The sequence below is a fragment of the Narcine bancroftii genome, chromosome 4 (assembly GCF_036971445.1).
Source record: "Narcine bancroftii isolate sNarBan1 chromosome 4, sNarBan1.hap1, whole genome shotgun sequence".
Classification (NCBI taxonomy): Eukaryota; Metazoa; Chordata; class Chondrichthyes; order Torpediniformes; family Narcinidae; genus Narcine; species Narcine bancroftii.
In genome coordinates, this window is record NC_091472.1 from 57,581,391 (window position 1) to 57,602,511 (window position 21,121).

Below are 21,121 nucleotides of genomic sequence, written 5' to 3' on the forward strand. Positions count from 1 at the left end.
TATAGCCACTACCTCCGCAGTGAGTCCGCGAATCTGGGTCTGAGTATTTTCTTCAATCCTTGCGGTGGTGTTGGCAAGCTTTTCTTGGGCACTGGACATATATTGATCAGTTTGTGGGTGGCTTTAGATAGCATAATTGGGGAAGAGAATCATAAATATCACTCTGTTTCAGAGATAGCTCTTTTTTGCTCCATCCTGTACCAAAGGATGGTCAGTAATATCCTCAAAATGCCATAAGGTAATTAATAACACCCTTGCCAATAGTATGGCAGCTATGGATACACATTTTGTCCATCACTAGGTACCATTTAAGGTTTCACCTGTAAAATAGCTAAATTGATCACTTATTTTGGTACAATGACCCTGTAGAGCGCATCAAAAAAACCAAAGACTTGTTGATTCAAACCACGGCTTTTATTAACTAAAAGACTGGAGCATATCACAAGTAGGTCAACCAGTTCAGAATGACCTGGTCTGGCTAGGAGCAATCCTTTAAGACCTGCCAGTAGGTATGGCTACACTCTCAGCCAGTCACAGTCATCCTACACTACCGTCTGTACATATACACATTGGTGATAGAATCTGGACTATCACAGACCCGTTCCTGTCCTATTTTCATTTCCCCTGCACAAACAAGTTCCCCTTATAGAGTACCTGCTTTGTTTAAAATAAAGGGTGTCTCGGACAGATCAGAGTTGGGCTTATACCAATTGTTAAGCAAATATGTAACAGGTCGGCATTCAGACATTTTTATAATGCTCAAAGTCCAATTAGAGTGGCATTTCCAGGCCTGATGTAATGTCTGATTAAATGATATTGATATAATGGGGACCCCCCCGGACCACTGTAGATTGACAGTTGAGTGCCGACCCAACAATGAGAAGCATTTATAGTTTCAACATAATGTACATCAGGGATATCCGTAGGTACAGTAAGTGATGTCATGCCATTCTCATTTAGACCTTAAGGACTGTGAACCTCCCTAGAGATTTAATTCCACAACTTATGTACCACTATCAGGACAGTAAAATAAAAGACATTCATTTGTATTGTCCTTTAATCCCTTTGCTTCTGTCAGAGTCATGTTGAACCAATCCTTTTGCAGTCTGTGTGATGAATCCAACGAGATTGTCCTTTGACCTTTACTGTGATCAGAGTTGTTAGTTGCATTTGGAAGGGACCCTTCCATCATGGTTCAAGCTTTCTCTGACCCCAGTTTTTGATCAGGGCATAATCTCCAGGCTCAAGCTGGAGTTGACTCTCTTCCCTCTCTTCTGATTCCTCACGATAGGTGTGACGTATCTGCAGATGTAAAAGCTGTAATATTTTAGTTAATTTTTTTGACATAGTGAATTAATTCTTCTCCAGGCACAGCAAATCACATGCTGTGATTTTCCTGGACTGTGCTCCCAAAGTGTCTACAGGGATCGCCCATAGATGATCTCTGCAGGTGATAAGCCATGGACCAATCACAGAATGATCTGCATTTCAGGGGTAACACCTTTCGCCAATTTAGTCCAGTTTCCTCTTAATTTAGCGAGTTTATTTTTCAACATTCCATTGGCTCATTCCACAATTCCTGCCCCCTGTGAAGATGGGAGCCATGGAATTCTTGCCGAATATCCAGTTGATTGCACAGTTCCTCATTTATTTTAGCCACAAAATGAGGACAATTGACAGAACTTGTTGTCTCGGGTAGACTGAATTGGCGTATAATTTTCACATAATAGTACCTTTACCACAGTTAGAGCAGTATTACCGTGGTGGGTATTGACTCTCTCCATTGACTAAACACATCTATTATTACTAAACAATGTTTATAACTAAGTACATGTGGTAACTTGATAAAATCAAGCTGTAAGCACGAAAATGGTCCGTCTTGGGGCACAAGATATCGCCTTTCTGGAATTATATTTTATATATATATATATATATATATATATATATATATATATATAACGCAGCTTCTAGCTTTTCTCTCTGCTGCCTAATTTTGGGTGCTACCATGCTTGCAATAGGACTTCTACCATTCTCTCCTTGCCAAGATGGGTGCAACTATGAATGCAATCAAGCAAGAGTGGTAAAAATACATTTGGTACACATATTTGACCAGCCGGTGTTATCCACAATCCAGTGGTTGAATGGATTTCAACGCATGACTGTAATTCAATGGCTGGGGCATCTCATTGCCATTGTTTTATTTGTAAATGTCTGGAAGTGCCTGTCTGTTTGTTAATTCACTGGCAATTTAAGTGAGAACTTCATGACTGTGTATGATGGTCGCCTGTTTTGCTGCTACTTCTATCATTGCAATGCCTGAGAGACAGGGTCTGTTTTATTAGTGTGTTCTTCAGATTTGACAAAGGCCAGTTTGCTTGGAAGGTTCATTGCTTCAAGCAGATCATAGACAAAAATGGCATTTTTGAAAGGTATACCCATGTGCTGCGCTGAGGTAGAAGCAAGCAAGCACAAACTCAGAAAAGACTGTACCACAGGCTTTATTCCAGTAAAAGTCTGAACACCAGTTCAAGCCTTGGCAGCCCCCGTGTGACTGGCTGAGGAGGGGGCAGCTCAGGTTTATATTCAAGTTGGCTGATTGACAACCGGCCATGTGGAGTCAGCCCCATGGGTGGTCTATTCAAGTTGGCTGATTGACAGTCGGCCAGGTGAAGTCAGCCTCTTAGGTGGTCTTCCTGCAGGTACAGAGATCACCCCCTGCAATAGACTGGTGGTCGTATCACCACATTTACCCCCTTACAATTAAGTCGGGGGGGGGGGGTGTGTAAAATGGTGCCAGTGGTATTTATAAATTTAGGCAGTCCAGAAGCCGTCAGAGTCTTTGGGACTTTTGCAGGGTTGGTTCCTGGTCAAAGGTCGGTGAGGGCATGGTTGCCTGAGGGTTGGCGGGTCCACCATAGCCGTGGCAGGCATTGGTGTGGACATTATCTGAATGTCTGCCTGCGGGAAGGGGGGGGGATGGCCAGTGGGTCTGGTCTGCTAGGAATGGGGCCCTCTGGAGGGGCAAAGGGAGGAGATCAGCCCTGAATCCTGAGTGGGCCAAGGGTACCCATGGTGGGGAGGTTGGGCTGGGTAGTTGTGATGCTGGGTGAGTGGTGCCCCTGCTGATGCCAGATCCCTGGTCAAAACGGTGTCCTCATGGCCATTAGGATAACTGATGTAGGCATAGTTCTGGTTGGTGTGGAGGAGGAGCACCTGTTCAACCAGCAGGTCAGACTTGTGGGTCCATTGCAGAGGAGCACCAATCCCAGAGATGTGAGCCAAGTTTGGAGGGAGACCCTAGTCACTGATTTCCTGGGGAACGAGAAAGGGCACTCGTGAGGGGTCTGATTAGTAGCTGTGCTCAAGAGTGACTTAATGGCATGGAGTCCCTCGGGGCGGGCCTCTTGCCAGTAGTTAACAGACAAGCCTTTGGACCTCAGGGCCAGAAGGACTGACTTCCAGATCACCCCGATTATTGCTGAATACGATTGTATATTAGGCCAGAATGGCAAAGTCCCATTCTGGAACATTTCACAAGATCACAAGACAAAGGAGCAGAAGTAGGCCATTTGGCCTGTCGAGTCTACTCCACAAATCCACCCTGAGCTAAACTGTTCTCACATCTAGTTCCAAATTCCTGCCTTTTCCTCAGATCCCTTGACTAATTAGATACCTATCAATCTTCCCTTTAAACTTCCCCAGTGATTGGGCCTCCACAGTTGTATGCAGCCACAAATTCACGACTCTCTGGCTAAAGAAATTTATTTTTTTCTCAGTTTTAAATAGATACTTTCTAATTCTAAGACCATGCCTCTTGTCCTGGATTCACCTTCCAAGGGAAACATCTTATTCACTTCTACTCTGTCCAATTCTTTCAGCATTCAATATGTTTCTATGAGGTCTCCTCTCAATAGAAATATTCCAATGAATACAGTCCAAGAGCCTCTAAACATTCCTCATATGTTAGCCCTTGCATTCCCAGGAATTATCCTGGTAAATCTTCTCTCTACTCTCTCCAGCATTATTAAGTGGTCCAAAACTGTACACAGTTCTCCAAATGAGGACTCACCAGTGCTCCATGGAGCCTCATCAACACTATTTTACCCTTATACACTATTCCTCTTGAAACGAATGCCAACATAGCATTCACTTTTCTTCAACTCTTCCTACTCCACCACCTGCCATCTGCAAACTTCACCACAAAACCATTCAGTCCATAATCTAAATTGTCACTATATATTGTAAAAAGAAGCAGGCCCAACACTGACCCCTGCGGAACACCACTAGTAACCGGCAACCAACCAGAACACAATCCTTTCATTTCCACCCTTTGTTTCCTGCCTATCAGCCAATACTCCACCCAATCTAATATTTTTCCTGTAATTCCTTGACCTATCATCTTTTAAGCAGCATTTTATGTGGCCTCTTATCAAAGGCCTTTTGAAAATCCAAATAAATAACATCCACAGCCTCTCCCTTGCCCATCATACTTGAGATCTCCTTAAAAAATCCTATTAGGTTGGTCAGGCATGAATCCCTTCATGAATCCATGCTGGCTTGGACTTATCATGCCATGCACTTCCAGGTATTTCATAACCTCATATTTAAGGATCAACTCCAATAACTTTCCAACAACTGATGTCAGACCTATAATTTCCTTTTTTCTGCCTCCCTCCTTTCTTAAACAGCAGAACTATATTTGTGACTTTCCAACCCTCTGGAACCATGCCAGAGTCTATTGATTTCTGGAAAATCAATTACAATGCTTCCACTATCTCCAAAGCCACCTCCTTCAGAATCCATGCGTGCACCTCATCCAGTCTGGGAGACTTATCTATTTTTTTTCCATTCAGCTTACTAAGCACTATCTCTCTAGTAGTCCTGACTGTATTTACTTCTATTCCCTGAGACCTCTGACTATCAGGTATATTGCTATTGTCTTCCGCAGTGAAGACTGACTGACTGATGCAAAATACTCACTTAGTTCCTCGACAGGTCAAAAATTTGTGGGTCTGCTTGTTATACAAGCATGTGCACTAAAAAAGCCTAATTCCTTTGCTCAGTATCCTTTAGTAACCTGGACATGGGGAATGACAAGGGCCGCTGTGGATCCACTGTTGTTAATAGTACATTCCCACCAATTAGTTGTATTTCTGTGGCGTCTCTTCATTTTGGGCATATTTCTCAAATTCATAATTAGCTCCTGTTGGATCATAGCAGAGGGTAACGTGCAGATTAGGAAGTGACGAGAAAAGCGACAGGATTTGTGGTTGTAGGTCAGCAGACCACCATTGAGGTAAAGGAAAATGTTTAAATTGTCAGTGATCTGCAGGTTTTGTTTTTATAACTAGACCATTGTCTGTGCATTGAATTTCTACCAGAAGTGGACACAAAAGATCATATCCTGCAAAAATTGTATTGGTTATCTGTTACTGTAAAAGGATTTTACATATATTATGAACCAACCGTGCTTCCAGTGGCAGTGTACAGTGGGAGTGTAGATAATCTAGTCCTGCCAGAAGCACACTACCACCAGAGAGTGGAAGGTTCAGTCTATCCACAACTTCCTGATCCAAGCTTGATAACATTCCCCCCGTATCAATTATAAATGGAAGAGGCTGATCCTGCATCTGAAAATGTGCCATAGGTTCTTCATCATGTCCCATAGTTAAAACAGAGAATACATTATCCAGTTTTAGTCACTGAAAGAGTTTTCCATGGTTAAAGGGGTTTGCTGCAGCATCTTTCGAGATCTCCAAAGTTCTTGTGATCCCTGTGAACTCCAAGTTTGGGGACCCTGAAAGTTCTATGGGCAGTCCCTCTGCCAGTGTCCAGATTGTCCACACTGGAAACAATCCCTGTCTGTCATTGAGAGTGATCAAACTAATGTCATTATTGAAGTGCTAAGAACAGCATTACGCCAGCAAGCAAATGTGTCCCGTGTACTGGATTGCAAGTCTAAAACTGGAGAACAGGCATTCGATTTTTGGAACAGGTTCACCTGAAGGAACCATGAGGAATATGGTGGCACTGCCAGAGCCGCTGTAACGGAAGCGCTGCCGCTGATGCGGACCCACGGAGAGCAAGCAGCAGAGACACAGCACTACCGCAGGGTCCAACTGTCCAGTCAACTGCCATGAGCTCCTCATTTTGAACCATTAAAGGAGCCAACAGTAGTTTTATTTAAAATCCTGTGACTGCAGGATCTGCGCCCAAGATGGCAGCACCTCCGATCAGCAGCAGGCACGAGGGTTTGCAGACTCCAGGAGAGCAGAGGACTGGTGCAGGACAGCAGAAAATGGGGAGACCACCTCCTGTCTGAGAAGGAGAAGCAGAGGAGATGATGCATGGGACTGTAACCTCGGCGGTGGACCAGTGAAAGGCTCTGAGGTTGGAAGACCCATGCATGTGGCAGGCTGTTGGCGACTCGAGGTGAGGAACCCATGGAGGCTGTGGGGTGCTGGAGACTGCCGTCTGGAGAACCATGCCAGGCTGTGGACTGCTGGAGACTGGCTTGAAACTGGCTGAAGGGGTACCAAGTATCGAAACCGGGATGCAAGGAGGTGCTGAAGGCGAAGGGTTCCTGATTGTGTCGAGGTTGGATCTGGAGCTTGGGTTACCAATGATTTGGACTGGACTCTGTGTGATGGCAGAGGCTGCGGGAGCCCTGGAGGCGAATCCATAGACACATTGTGGCACTGAGAGGACTCTCTTTTGCTTCTCTTTCTCTAACTGTAAGAGGCGCTTCAGGCAGTTCCTGCTGATGCCGTACGGTCTCCCTTACAACAGGCAAAAGCAATTCCGTGTAAGTGTCATAACACTTTGCAGGAGATGAGCCCTTTAACTGAGAGCAGCAATCAGGCCAGTTTAATGCCATCCTGTTAGTGTTTGCCCCCAAAGGTGGGTAATATGATAAAGACAAATAATATAGATTGGTCTGAAAACATCAAAGATCGTATGCGTTTGGTGAGAATAGCATTTTGGTCCCCATCAAGATCAGATGGACACGGGACAGGAGGCAATATTGTAAAATATGAGTTTGCTGTGAAGAAGGCTTCTGAAGCTTCAGGTACAGCTATGGATCTGCGAGGGGGAGATTGGGATTGTGGCCAGTCCCCAGACTGGCTTTATCCACTTGGGGATGGGGATAAATCATTTAATATGGTTCAATAGAGAATTACTCCTGTGGGTGGAGGTCGCCCGTGGCAGACCAGATGCCAATCTCCATTTAGTTACCCACATTACTCCTCTACGCCACTGTCACACCAGTCTGTGCTGAACTATTATATTTCGCTGACCTGCACCTAGTCCATATCCTTCCATACCTCTCCCATATTTCTGTACTCCCAGAGCCCTCTGTTATAACACATTATGCCCTACCATTTACCGTGCATCGGAAGAACATTCTGTCTCTCTTTCTCAGACGTGGACTTGCTCCTTATGATGCAGTTTCCAGCAAGTTATGCAGCATCTATAGGAAGGACAAGGTTCCTGAGAACCTCAGTATCTTTCTGTTGCTTCTTATTATTTTTTAAGCACAGAAAAAAATGGCATTTGGTTTCAATTTAGATGCCTCACCCCCTTTATCCTTATTTCAGAATAAGAATCTCAGAATTTATTGTCATGAACCTGTCACAAAATTTGGCTATTTGTGGCAGCATTATAGTCCAAATATTGCTATAAATTACCTGAAAAAATAAATAGTGCAAAAAAAATTCCAAAATGTGATGGCAAAGGGGAAGGAGAAGCTGTCCTTGTGCTGCTGGATGCTTGTCTTCAGGCTCATGTACATTTTTATTCATTTCAGAATAAAATATACCACCTCTTTGAAAGGGATTCGGTCTTCTTTCACAAGTTATTTTTTTTACTATAATGCCTCTCATGCAATATCCTGGTAGACCTTGAATATCAAAAGCATCAGGATGCAGAATTCCACCTGACCCTCCCCAGTAAGGTCTGTCCCTCTCTTAGATCCTCATCAATCTGCCATCCCCAAAGTCCAGTGTTATTAAATAATATTGGCCGTCTGCAGTGCCATGTAACTCAAGGCTTGAAGTGCCCCTTGAACATAGGTGGGTTTTCCTTCAGTTTGCCCTTTTCTTTCTTGTCTTCCATGTTCAACTTTATTTGCAATCTTTCTGCATAACAGCTAAGTAATTCTGCAAATGATCATTACACAGTAAGTCACTTCCATGAAAAGGTATTAACACTATATTTCATTTTTATAGTTTCTCCTCTGGGCAATTAATAGAGCAATAGACTGAAGGGAAATAAATTTGTTTGAGATATTCTTAAAACAAACATCTGTTAAAGAATTTAATTGCATGTTGTAGGGAATACAATGTTATCTTATCCTCAATTCTGCTTAAATCTTAGATTGCAAATATTTAGGAGTAAATATTATTTGCTGTATCAGCATTTTAAAGTTGTATGGCAAGAAAAGACTAGTTTTATAAAATAATGATGCCAAGGTTCAATTCATTTAATAAAAGCATTCCCTTTTGATTACACTTGCCCTTCCCACATCTCCTGCTCAATGCTATTTTATTCAGAATTTAATTTCCTTCCAAACTGAGCTTAAAGAGCGAATTCCCATGATCTTCCCTCCCCTAACTACAGTCACATACACATTTACGCAGAGGACTTCTGGCATGATTATTTTTAGGCACGGAAACAGGCCATTAGGCCCTTCTAGTCCGCACCGAACCAAACACCCCTTTCTAGTCCAACCTCCCTGCACAATGCCCATAACCCTCCATCTTCTTCTCATCCATATACCTGTCCAACCTTTTCTTAAATAATACAATTGACTCCGCCGCCACTATTTCTCCCGGAAGATCATTCCACACGGCTACCACTCTCTGAGTAAAGAAGTTCCCCCTCATGTTACCTCTAAACCTCTGCCCCTTAATTCTTAACTCATGTCCTCTTGTTTTAATCTTTCCTCCTCTTAACGGAAATAGTCTATCCACATCCACTCTGTCTATCCCTTTCATAATCTTAAATACTTCTATCAAATCCCCTCTCAACCTTCTATGCTCCAAAGAATAAAGACCTAATCTGTAACAAATTGAAATTGTACATCACCTCACTCAGTCAATTTCACCTTTTGGAAAATTATTTTTGACATTATCACACTAATCAGGCTTATAGAAACTTCTAAATCATATGCTATTTATGGAATAAAGATACTTCAAGGTATATTTTCACATTCACCATTTCCTCATATTTTAGGGGATATGGCTGTTGTGAAGAACCAAATGTAATCTGATAGGTAGTGAAATAAGAACAGCAATAAGAAGGAAATATTGATTTGGATTTCAGCCAAGGCAATTTTAAATTGTCTGAGAAGAGAAATAAAAAGGATTGATAAAAAAATATTAGCACAATACTGAATCAAATTTGCGATGTTTGTCTTCACAGGCTCACATGCAACAAGTTTGTATAAGCATCTGATATTATTTGGATTGCATTTAAATATAACAGAGTAGAATTTTAGCATAACGAAGAGGATAAAATGAAAGATTTGCATTGATGATTTGAGGTGGTGCTTTCATTGATTTCATTTAAATGTAGCATGTAGTGATATGATTTAGGTTTGTTTTGAACAAAATATTTTGTGATATAATGCATGTTTTATTTAAGAATAACCTATTATGACAAGAGTTTCTTTTTTATGAGTGTTCATGCATTCCATGGATTTGTTATGGATAATGACAGGCTAGACAGCGCTGGTGGAAAGATTCCGAGAAATCGCATTAATCATTATTCAGAAAGGTACAGATTATTCAAGAAATGTCAGCATAATGCTTTAAAATGGCAAAGAGGGTCAATGAAGTTGATAAATTTGTCATTCCTAAATGCATTTTGTTAAGGCTTTTCATGATGTCCCTTTTTGCAGATTGGACAGAGAAATAAAAGCCCATGAGATCCAAGGGGAAGTCACAAGTTTTATCCAAAATTTTTTCGATGGCATGCAACAAAGGGAAACAATCAATGGGTGTTTTCCGATAGACTGTTTCCAGTTCAGGGTACACAGTGATAACAGTATGTTGCCTTTTGCAATCCACAATATATATTAATGATTTAGACAAATCATTACAAAAATAGGGTGAATGGTTGAAAGCCAGCAAGCAAGCTCTGAACTGTGAAAGGATCTCAACTGGCAGGTCAGCTAGACATAAAATGGAACATAAGAGCAGGGAAGATCTGTTTGAACTGTAACAATGAATTTCCTGACATGTTCATGACAATAAATTCTGATTTTGATGAAAGACTAATTAGGCTGCAGCTAGATTTACTTCTGATCACCAGCTTACAAAAAGGGTTGCACTGCCAGCTATCAGATGAATTTGAGAGGCTGTCATTCAAAACCAAGCTTCTGGGATTGTGAGAATGTCTCTGTTGAAATGGAACATCTCAACCTGGTACACCCCAGCAAGGACAATCAGAACATTTTTTATAGGAAATTATATGTTCAAAATTTCTCACAGATTTGACAGTCCTTGAGAAAATTAGAAATGGAAAATAAACAGCAAAAGCCCTGTGTAATTTTCACAGCCAACTATCCCATCCTTGACTTCCAAGGAATGATCGTGCAAGAAGATGGAAGAATAATTTATTTAGGCTCTGCTTTACGTCACCTTGGATTAAATACCAAAATGAAGTGAAAGGTACAGGTATTTGGTTAAAAAAAAAGGACTGAATATAATAAAATGTTGGAGTAAATTTTAACCTGATCTGTCAAATGGAAAGCTCCCTGGACTAGGTCAGCAGAGCATTAACCTTTCATTGACTTCGCCCAGGCCTATCAGATTCCTATTGAGAAGGGTGGGTTAAAATGGCCTCCAAAGTGATTGAAAACTTCTTTGTTCGAATTTTCTTTAAACTGCCCGTCAGAATCCGAGTCGTCTTCTGTGTATTGTCAAAAACATGATGGAATAAATCAGGAATGTGTCTGTATGAGATTAAAGGGGGAAGATAACTGGAAATCTATTCATATTGTAAGAACAAAAGCAGACTGGGATTGCATTCAGCATCAATATATATAACATATTCTTGATTTAATGCAGTTTCAATATTTTTATTAGACGAGGCCTAACCAGAGACATTGAGGTAAGCCACCTGCTGACTTGCTCGATATGTTTTCTGAGCAGAGTTGAACTGTATGCATTATCTTGAGATGTTAACATTATCACCTTTTTTTAGTTGACTATGGATGTGGCCTGTAGACAGTCACTGCCATCAGTGGCTATTGCAGCCACTGTTCTTGCAACAGCGCATTGTGCATGTGCAAGCACGGTGAGGGTGCATTAGTTGAATTGAGAACTAGCAGGGAGTATACGCCACGCTGTGGGCTCTCTTTCTACCTACACTGTTATCATGTTTGGTTGTGTTCAGTAAAGACTTTTATTTGGTTTACCTCAACCGCCGACTTGACTCGTTGTTAAACACACATGGTGTCAGAAGTGGGATCAAGAGCATCCCAAGCCTGAAATCTTCTAACCGCAAATTGGTTGCAGTGAATAACCATGCCTATGTTTTGCACAGTTGCCATAATGGCAGATGGATTCAGGCGGCCCAACCCAGTCACGTTTGATAGAAATGTGGCCGAAAACTGGTGTATCTTTGAACACGAATACAACATATTCATAATGGCAGCACATAGCAACAAGCCTGCCCATACCAGGGTGTATATTCTGTTAAATTTGGTGGGCCCGGAAGCCATTGAAAGGGAAAGGTTGTTTCTGTACACAGGCGAAGTGCGTGACGAGAACTTCATTACCAGTCTGACTGAGTCAAGACAGGGACCCTGAATCTTTAAAGCGTAAATTCAGAGAAATGTGCAAGCTGCAGTGATCTGGAATTCACTGTCTGTGTATTGTTCTGGCTCTTCCCCTTTCTTCACCCTCACCTCCTCAAATATAAACCCTGATCTTTCCACCTTACCTCAGATTCACCCGAGGACTATTGTGTCAACCGGCCATTGATTGTAAGCTATTAAAAGCCTGTTTGTACTCCTCGTGTCTCTGAGTGCAATCAGTCATGTTGCAATTTTAATAGCTTAACTGAAGCAGGATGGAACCCCTGTTGAAGCCAGGCATGCTCCAGGTTGATCCTCTGTCCCCTGAGGCCCCAGAGGAATTTGTCTACTGGCTGGAGTGCTTCCAGTCCTACCTGACAACTATGCATGACTTCTTCAATTCTGATAGTCTCCGGGGATCTGCACTTCTCTCGGGCCCCAAGGGGTTTGCTGTCATCAGAGACTGTGCTACATACAAATCAGCCATAGAAGGCTTGAAAGCCCGCTACATGAGGACACAGAACAACATGATGGCAAGGCACCAGCTCTCTCATCGTCGGGTGAGTCGCTGGACGACTATGTCCTTGAACTGTGGGCCCTGACCAGAAAATGCTACTATGTAGCGGCCATGACCCGGGTAAGAGAGGAGGAACAAATCTGGGACACCCTCGTGGCAGGAGTGAGGTCGAGGTGCGTGAGGCAGCGACTGCTGGAGTTGGGGAAGAAAGACTTGGCCAGCGGCCTGGAGCACTCGAACAGGCCCAACTGGGAGCTGATGACCTTGTTGGTGAAAGCAGCGCCTTTTCAAAGGATCAGGTCATTGGAGCACTGGTAACCCCCGCAGCCCCAGCTGTGGCCATGCATGACCAGGGATGCTACTTCTGTGGACAGGCACAGCACTCCCGTGAAGGACTCCATATGCCCAGGATGCAGTAAGCGAGGGCACTGGGTGAAGGTTTGCTGGCTAAAGGGAACCCGAAGAGGGCGACCACGTGTGCAACCCCCGAATCGTCATTCACCCCATGCCAGAGTCCTGAAGTGCCAGCTTCAGACTCTCAGTACTGCTCACCGCCAGTGTCTTGCTGTGCCTCGTGGTACAGACGTAAAGCATCATGGGAAGCAATGGTGACCATCTGCTGTACCTCAAGGTCGCTGCCACCTAGTCGTCCTTCAGATCAAGATGAAGGGTGGACATCTTGCTTCCCCTTGTGGTCGACACCATCTTGTCTGCCCACGGGACAAGAGGAAAAGTTGACATTGGCATGGGAAGCGCTGGGGTTTCCAGAGCACTGGGATAGTTCATTCTGGATCAGGCAATACCTCACCAATTGAATGACTTGATGATAGAGGTGAGGGTAAACAGACATTGGACGGATTGCTTAGTAGATACTGGCTCCACTGAGAGCTTTATAAACTCTGTGACAGCTCTGTGGTACAACTTAAAAGTGTATCTGATGGACTATCATATCTTCCTAGTTTCACACTTGCACTCTGCGATGATCCAGGTGTAGTGTATAGTGCCTCTAACTGTAAAAGGAGGGGAATTTTGTAAGTTCCGATTGTTTGTACTGAAGGATTTGTATGCTCCTGTGTTGCTGGGCTTGGACTTCCTGTGTCACCTTAAAAGTGTGACCATGGAGTACTCTGGCCTACTCCTTCCAATCACAGTGTGGAACGGTGGGTCCCAAAAGCTGGATGCCACATGCGGTTTCTCCACCCTAAATATTGATCTTCCCACCCCCACTGTTTCCGAACCTGACTCCTGATTGCAAACCAATAGCTACAAAGAGCAGGCGGATTGGGGGATTGGGAATTTATTAGAACCAAGACACCGCTGCTGCTCAAAATAAATATAATTGAACTTAGCAATAGCCCATGGAGAGCCCAGGTGGTAGTCAGGAAAGAGGAAGAAAAGTCCAGGTTAGTGATTGACTACAGCCAAACAATTAATCGTTTCACATTCCTCGACACGTACCCCCTCCCTTGAATTTCGGACATGATAAACAAAATTGTGCAGTATCAGATCTATTCGACCATTGACCTGAAAGTTGCCGATCAGTTACCGATTCATTCTGAGGAGCACTCCTAAACAGCATTTGAGGCAGACAGATGGCTTTATCAGTTCCAGAGGGTCCCTTTTGGCATTACTAATAGGGTCATAGACTTCCAGAAACAGATGGACAAAATGGTTGACGAGTACGGGTTGAAGGCCACCTTCTCTTATCTTGACAATGTCACCATTTGTGGACACTCTCTGGAAGACCATGACACCAAACTCCGGAGGTTTCTCCACACGGATAAGGCTCAGAACCTCACGAACAACTCCAGTAAGTGCGTGTTCCAGACTAAATATCTGGTGATTCTGGGCTATGTGGTGGTGAATGGCGTCATTGGCCCTGACCCTGATCAAATACGCTCCCTGATATACCTCCCAATCCCAAAGACCATGAAAGCCTTAAGGAGGTGCCTGGGCTTCTTCTCCTACTATGCCCAGTGTGTCCCTCACTATGCAGATAAGGTCTTCCCCTCTTAAAATCCACCTTCTTCCCATTATCGGCTGAAGGCCAGGCAGCTTTTGACTACATTTGGAGCTACATTGCAAAGGCCACCATGCACGTGGTGGATGAGAATGCACCCTTCCTGGTGGAAAGTAATGCCTCTGACATAGCTCTGGATGCTACCCTTAACCAGGCGGGCAGGCCGGTTGCCTTTTTCTCTTGCACCCTACAAGGCCACGAGCTTCAGTACCCATTTGTGGAGAAAGAGGCCCAAGCTATTGTGGAGGCCATCAGGCACTGGAGACATTACCTGGCTGGCAGAAAATTTACACGGCTTACCAACCAGCGATCGGTGACATTTATGTTTAATAATGCAAAAAGGGGAAAAATAAAGTTGGAGGATCGAACTGTCTACCTATAACTATGACAACGCATACAGGCCAGGCATTCTCAATGAACTTCCAGATGGCCTGTCATGAGGAAGCTGTGTCTCTGCATACATCAGCCAGTTGCAGTCACTGCATGATGAGCTTTGCCTACCGGGCATCACCCACATGGCCAATTTTGTCAAGGCACGCAACCTGCCCTACTCCATTGAGGATATCCGGGAGATGACCTGTGTGATGCGCTATTGAGCAGAAAGCAGAAACAAAACATAATGTCTGTTCAACAGGCTTTATTCTACATAAACATCCACAGAGTTGGCTGTGAGAGTGCTGTGCAAGCTCTGAGATTGTCTTCGAAGGGCCAGATCTAGCTTATATCCCAGAGGGTAAAAGGCAGCCGACCAGGTGGGGCTTGGACCATTCAGGTCAGCTGATTGACGGCTAGGTGTTGCCTTGTCCTCCAGTGCTCTTCAGCAGGTACACAGGCTACCCCCTGCAGTAGGCTAGTGGTGTATCACCACAACCAGGTCCTGCCAGGTCTGCGCAGAGTGCAAGCTGCATTTCTCCCACCCCAACAAAGCGCACATGATAAAGGCATCCCACCCCTTCAAATGTCAGTGTCAATTTCAAGGGTCTCCTCCCAGTACTTTCTCAACGTCATTGATGAGTACTCACAATTTCCGTTCACTATTCCATGCCCAGACCTGACCCCCAACATAATCATCAGGGCCTTGCACTCTATTTTCACTCTATTCGGGTATCCCAGTTATATCCATAGTAACTGGGGATCATCATTTATGAGCAAAGAGCTATGCCAGTACCTGCTCGTAACGGGCATTGCCTCAACCAGGATGACTAGCTACAATCCTCGGGAGAGTGGACAAGTTGAAAAGGAGAACATGACTGTATGGAAGGCCATGAAATTGGCTCTCCAGTCCAAAGGCCTGCCAGACTCACTCTGGCAAGAAGTCCTACCCAAGGCGCTCCATTCCATGAGGTCGCTCCTCTGAACAGTGAACAACACAAGTCCTCATGAGCTTATGTTTACGTTCCAGAAGAAATCCACATCTGGGACTACTCTCCCAGCTTGGCTAATGGCACCAGGGCCAGTCCTGCTGAGAAAGCACATGAGGAGGAACAAGTCAGATCCTTAATCAAGAGGGTACACCTGCTGCACACCAACCCAACATATGACGACGTGGCAAACCTTGACAGCAGCGAGGACACCATCTTAATCAGAGACCTGGCACCCACCAGAACTGAGGGTCCGATGCCTCATGCGAGCCAGGAACTACTGAGTACCCCACTCAGGGCCCCGAGGACACTGCTCGGGAAGTGGTCCAATCCACTCCACGACCAGAGCCGGAGCCCTCAAGACCCATTGACCACAGGGGGTCCAGGAAGCAGGAAGTTCAGGAAGCCCAAAGTCCTCCAGTACTGCAGCGTTCGACCAGAATTATCAGACCCCTGACAGACTTAACGTAAATATTTGTAAACTATTAGTTTTTTTTAAATATATGATCTCTGTTTTCGCCTACAGATTATATTCTGAAGGAAGGGGTGAATAAATTCACTGTCTATATATTGTTCTGATGCCTGGCTCCTCCCCGGCTCCACCCTCACCTACCCCAATATAAACTCTGGTTTTCCTGCCTTATCTCAGATTCATCTGAGGACTATAGTGTCTACCGGCCATTGATTATAAGCTATTAAAAGCATGTTTGTACTTCTCCCTTGCATCTGAGTTCAATCAGTTGTGTTACACAACCCTCAGAGAAATGTGACAATGGAAAAGCACAAATTCAACATGAGAGACCAAAAGCCTGGCGAGTCGATACACTCATATGACAGCGATTTAAAAATCAGGGCAAAAACCTGCAATTTCAGCACAATTTGCCTCAAACTAATTAAAGCCAGAATGGTCTGTGGGATTTACGACGATAATGAGAAAGGCATTCTTACGAGACAGCAAAGGCCATTGCAACATGCTTGGTGTATGAAACTACCAAGGAAAATAGTAAAAGGCTAGCCTCTCCACAATGAGCCACAAGTATTGGCGCGATACAGGTGGGATGGCGAGCAGACTGTGTCTGGAGGTTAAAGGGAAGAGCCAGCCAAGCCAGCCAGGCCATCCCATACCCAGGACAGGGTGAAGGGAGGAGACCACATGCTGAGAAGGGAGTTGTGCCCGGCATTCGGCCAGCAGAGCAGGAACTGCGGCAAATGGAACCATTTCAGCAGATGTTGTAGATCCAGGCAGCAGACCACCGAACTGACCAGACCCAGGAGGACCAGCAATCATTTGGAACTGGAGCAGAGAGGGAGCGACCCTGACGATGAATATTATGTGGATGGGCTCACCATGAGGACAGAAGGCAACCCAGCAGAAACCAGTATCAGAGGTAGCAATGAAACCTTTGTGTTCATGGAAGTCAACGACAAGATGGCCGAGATGCAAGTTGACACTGGGGCCAAATGTAATGTCATGCCACTGAGGACATTCAACCGGCTGAGAAAGATGGAACAAGGAAAACCATGCATCTTTTCTGAGTATGGTGAACTTTTCAAAGATGAGCTGGTGAGGCTGCCGGTGATGTACTCCATGCAGCTTGACCCAGAGGTAAGATGCATAGTCTGGCCGGCGCATCACATTCCAGTAGCAATGAAGGATAAAGTCAAGGCCGAACTGAACAGAATGCAGGACTTGAGTGTCATAATTCCTGTCTCAGATCCAACTGAAAGGGTATCCTCTGTGGTGGCCGACAAGAAAATAGATGGACCTGAATCCGAATTTGTATAAATCTGTGCGACTTCAATGTGGCCCTAAAAAGACCACATCACCCCAAGCGCACCATAGAGGAAATTGCTGCTCAGATAGCCAACGCAATGATATTCTAGGTCCTGGATGCGAAGAACTCATTCTGGCAGGTCTCACTTGACTACTGTTCGTTGCTACTGACAATATTCAGCACCACATTTGGTCGGTAAGGTTCCTGAGGATACCATTAGGGATCAATTCAGCCAGTGGGATATTCCAAAGGTCTAAGGAACAAATGTTCACTGGGTACCCCTGTGCCCTCATAGTCGATGACATACTGGTAGGTGGCAGGACACTAAAAGTGCACAATCCCAACCTAAAGAAGGTGCTCGACTGGGCACAGAAGGTAAATCTGCAGCCCAACCCCAACAAGTGCAGGTTCCATCTAAATTAAGAGAGCTATGTGGGACACGTGTTCATCAGCAAGGCCCTGCAGGTGAACCCATCCAAAATTTGAGGGCCATCAGCAAAATGCTGGTACCAGCAGATGTGGCTGCCCTGCAACAGTTCCTGGGCATGGTGAACTACTAGGGCAAGTTCATCCCCAACTCCAGTGAACTGACGGTCCCATGTAGACAGTTGACCCATAGAGATGTTGAATGGACCTGGCATGAACAAAAAAATGCCTTTGATGCCCTAAAGAAACATGTCCTACCCTCCAGTCCTCGCCTATTACAATGTATGTAGACCGCTGATGCCTCACAGTACAGCCTAGGGGCAGCATGCCTGCAGGACAGAAGACCAGTGGCATACGCTTCTAGGTCACTTACAGACACGGAAATGAGGTTCGCTCAGATTGTAAAAGAGCTACTGGTGGTGGTTTTCACCTGCTTGAAATTCAATGATATGTCTATGGCAGGCCGGTCACCATAGAAATTGACCACTTACCTCTGGTGACCACAATAAACAAGTCAATTCATGCAGTCCCTGCGAGACTGCAGCATATGATGCTCAGGCTTCAGAAATACCACATCATCCTAGTACACAAATGCAGGAAGGAAATACATTTAGCTGATGCTTTATCAAGGGCTCCCAAAAAATGCACGATCAAGCAAGTTGAGGAAGAGGACACTTTCAATGTGATGATGGTAACCCATGTATCCTCGGCCCAGCTGGATGAACTAAGAAAGCACATGCAGAAGACACAACTCTTAATACCCTGAGTACCTTCATTAAGGGTGGCTGGTCGGCCAAGCAGCACAACCTGCCATCAGCAGTGCAGCCTTTCTTTCTGTACCACGACAAACTGCTTATTGATAAAGGGATAATCATTAAGGGCCTAAGAGCAGTCATCATACATGGAGATCCTGCACAGAGGGTACCCTGGCGCAGAAGCGATGAAATGCAGAGCAAGGGACATCGTCTTCTGAGCAGGTATGACAGAGAACATAGATGAAGAGGTACAGTTCTGCTCAGTGTGCAAGAGTACCAAACCACACCAGCAAAAAGAGTCACTGCAGCTGCACCCAGTACCTGACTTAACGTGGTTGACCATGGCTATTGACATCTTTGAATGGCGGAGCCAACAGTACCTAGTATTAATAGACTCGTACTCACACTGGTTCGAGATAGACCTGCTCCTGGACGTAATCTCTGCAACTGTCATCACCAAACTAAAGCGCAACTTTTCAGTACATGGGGCACCCCATACTCTTCTCTCAGACAATGGAAGATAATTCACCAGCTAGAGGTTCCACGACTTTGCGACAGCTTGGGACTTCACCCACATTACCAGCAGTCCAGAGTACCTACAATCAAATGAGCTGGCTGAAAGAACGGTGAGAAGTGCCAATGGAGAAGAAAACTGACATCTTCCTCAGCCTACTCAACTTAAGAAAGGTCCATTGCAACACCATCCTGGGTTCAGCAGTGCAACGGTTAATGTCGAAGCAGACCAGGACAACCCTATCAGTGGCAATGAAAACTTCTGGAGCTCCAACCAAAGGACCCACAGGATGTCAAGGCCCAGATGCTAAACAGAAGGTTGAAGCAAAAGAAGTGACCTCAAAACCAGCTGGCCGCTTGTCCCATTGACCAAAGGGCAAGTCGTAAGGATGCAGACTCCACAAGGTTATGACCGCCTGGGTATAGTGGAAATGAGCTGCCAGGAACCCAGGTCATACCTGGTTTGTTCAAGGGGGAGAATATACAAAATAAAGGGGGAGACTATACAGGAGGAACAGATGACACATCCTTCCAGTAAGAAAGTCACCCCATCTCAAACCGACCCAGACAAATTAGTATATATGAAGTTGAAACGTGAACCCAGGATCGACAAGAGCCCCCCGGTAACCACAGGAGAAGTGATGGATGATGCCCTTGAGACTATGGACAGTAGAAACAATCAGGAGAAGGTCCCCCAAACCTCCACATCAGCAGAGGGCTATTACAAAATGTGCGCTGGGCGTGTCTGTAAAACCAACCCAAAATACCGGAACTGAATTGGGTTTGATCTATGTATTGTTATACTAGTGTAAATTCTATATGTTCACTGTTTCATGCAGGGGTAGCTCAAGAAAGGGGGTGGAGACAGCCACTGTCATCGGCTGCTCTGCACCCGCTGCAATCACACTGCGCAGACACGAGTACCACGAGGGCGCATAAGTTGAATCGAGTACTAGCAGGGAGCAGACCCCATGCTGCGGGCTCTCTCTCCCTTCCCTGTTTATCATGTTTGGCTGTGTTCAGTAAAGTCTTTTGTTTGGTTTACCTCACCTGCCGACTCAACTTGTCATTAAGCACACAATAATGAACTTGGCCTTTTGCTTGGATTTAATGGGCTGCAACTAAATTAAAGGCATGGGGCTGCTGCTATTGAATTGTTCAATTTTTGATTATAACATTTCATTACATTAGAAAGGGCAGGTTATCGATTTTATTAATGATTCAAGACTATAACAGCAATGGTATTCTGCAATTACACTTCTTTATCTTGAAATATTTCAATACTTTCCTCATAATAAGCATTTCACAATTATGTGAAGCTGAACAATATGTCAGTCCGTGCATTGGGACCCTTGAAAAGTTTTATTATTATTAATATTTGATCCATAAACTCTCTGTAAGGAATAACAATCTGGAAACCTGTATATCAAACTTCCAATTTGATATCCATAAGCTTTGTTGAATTCCAATGCAAACAAGAAATGGGTGAGAGGAGGGGAAAGAGCAAAATGAAAGTTAAAACATTAATGGGACAGCAAGAAATTATTTTAAAGCATATTTTGGGAGGGAAAACAGTTCTTAATATACAATGATAACCCAACAATTAAGGATCATCTTATTACCACTGATTTGCAGTCAGCTGATGCTCTGTGGATCTCTGTAAAGTAAAATGGTATTGTTTGGTGTCAGGCATCATCTCCTGGGTGTTTGGAAACAGTGATGTCATCAAGCTGATTCAACAGTTTACTGTGTGTTTTTACCAGCAGATGATCTTACTGACAGCAAAACAAGACTTAAAAAAAACACAATTTTTTAACAACTATACATTTTACAGACCAGAAAATGTAAATTGTGAAATGTACATAATATGGTAGAAAGTGAAATATTATATAAGCAAACTTCAAATAAATATTTTTAAAAGTAAAAATGTTTGAAAAAATATAAGGAGGAA

The 21,121-nt window shown here is 44.2% G+C and overlaps 1 long non-coding RNA gene across 2 annotated transcripts in view; it reads right to left on the reverse strand.

The window, feature by feature from the left end:
* Positions 1-392: 392 nt before the first annotated feature.
* The window catches only part of LOC138760605 (uncharacterized), a 32,083-nt gene continuing 11,354 nt past the window's right edge, over positions 393-21,121 (reverse strand). For both annotated transcript variants that reach the window (XR_011355735.1, XR_011355736.1), the window contains one exon: positions 393-1,302. This is a non-coding gene — a long non-coding RNA (uncharacterized lncRNA). The remainder of the gene's footprint in view (positions 1,303-21,121) is intronic.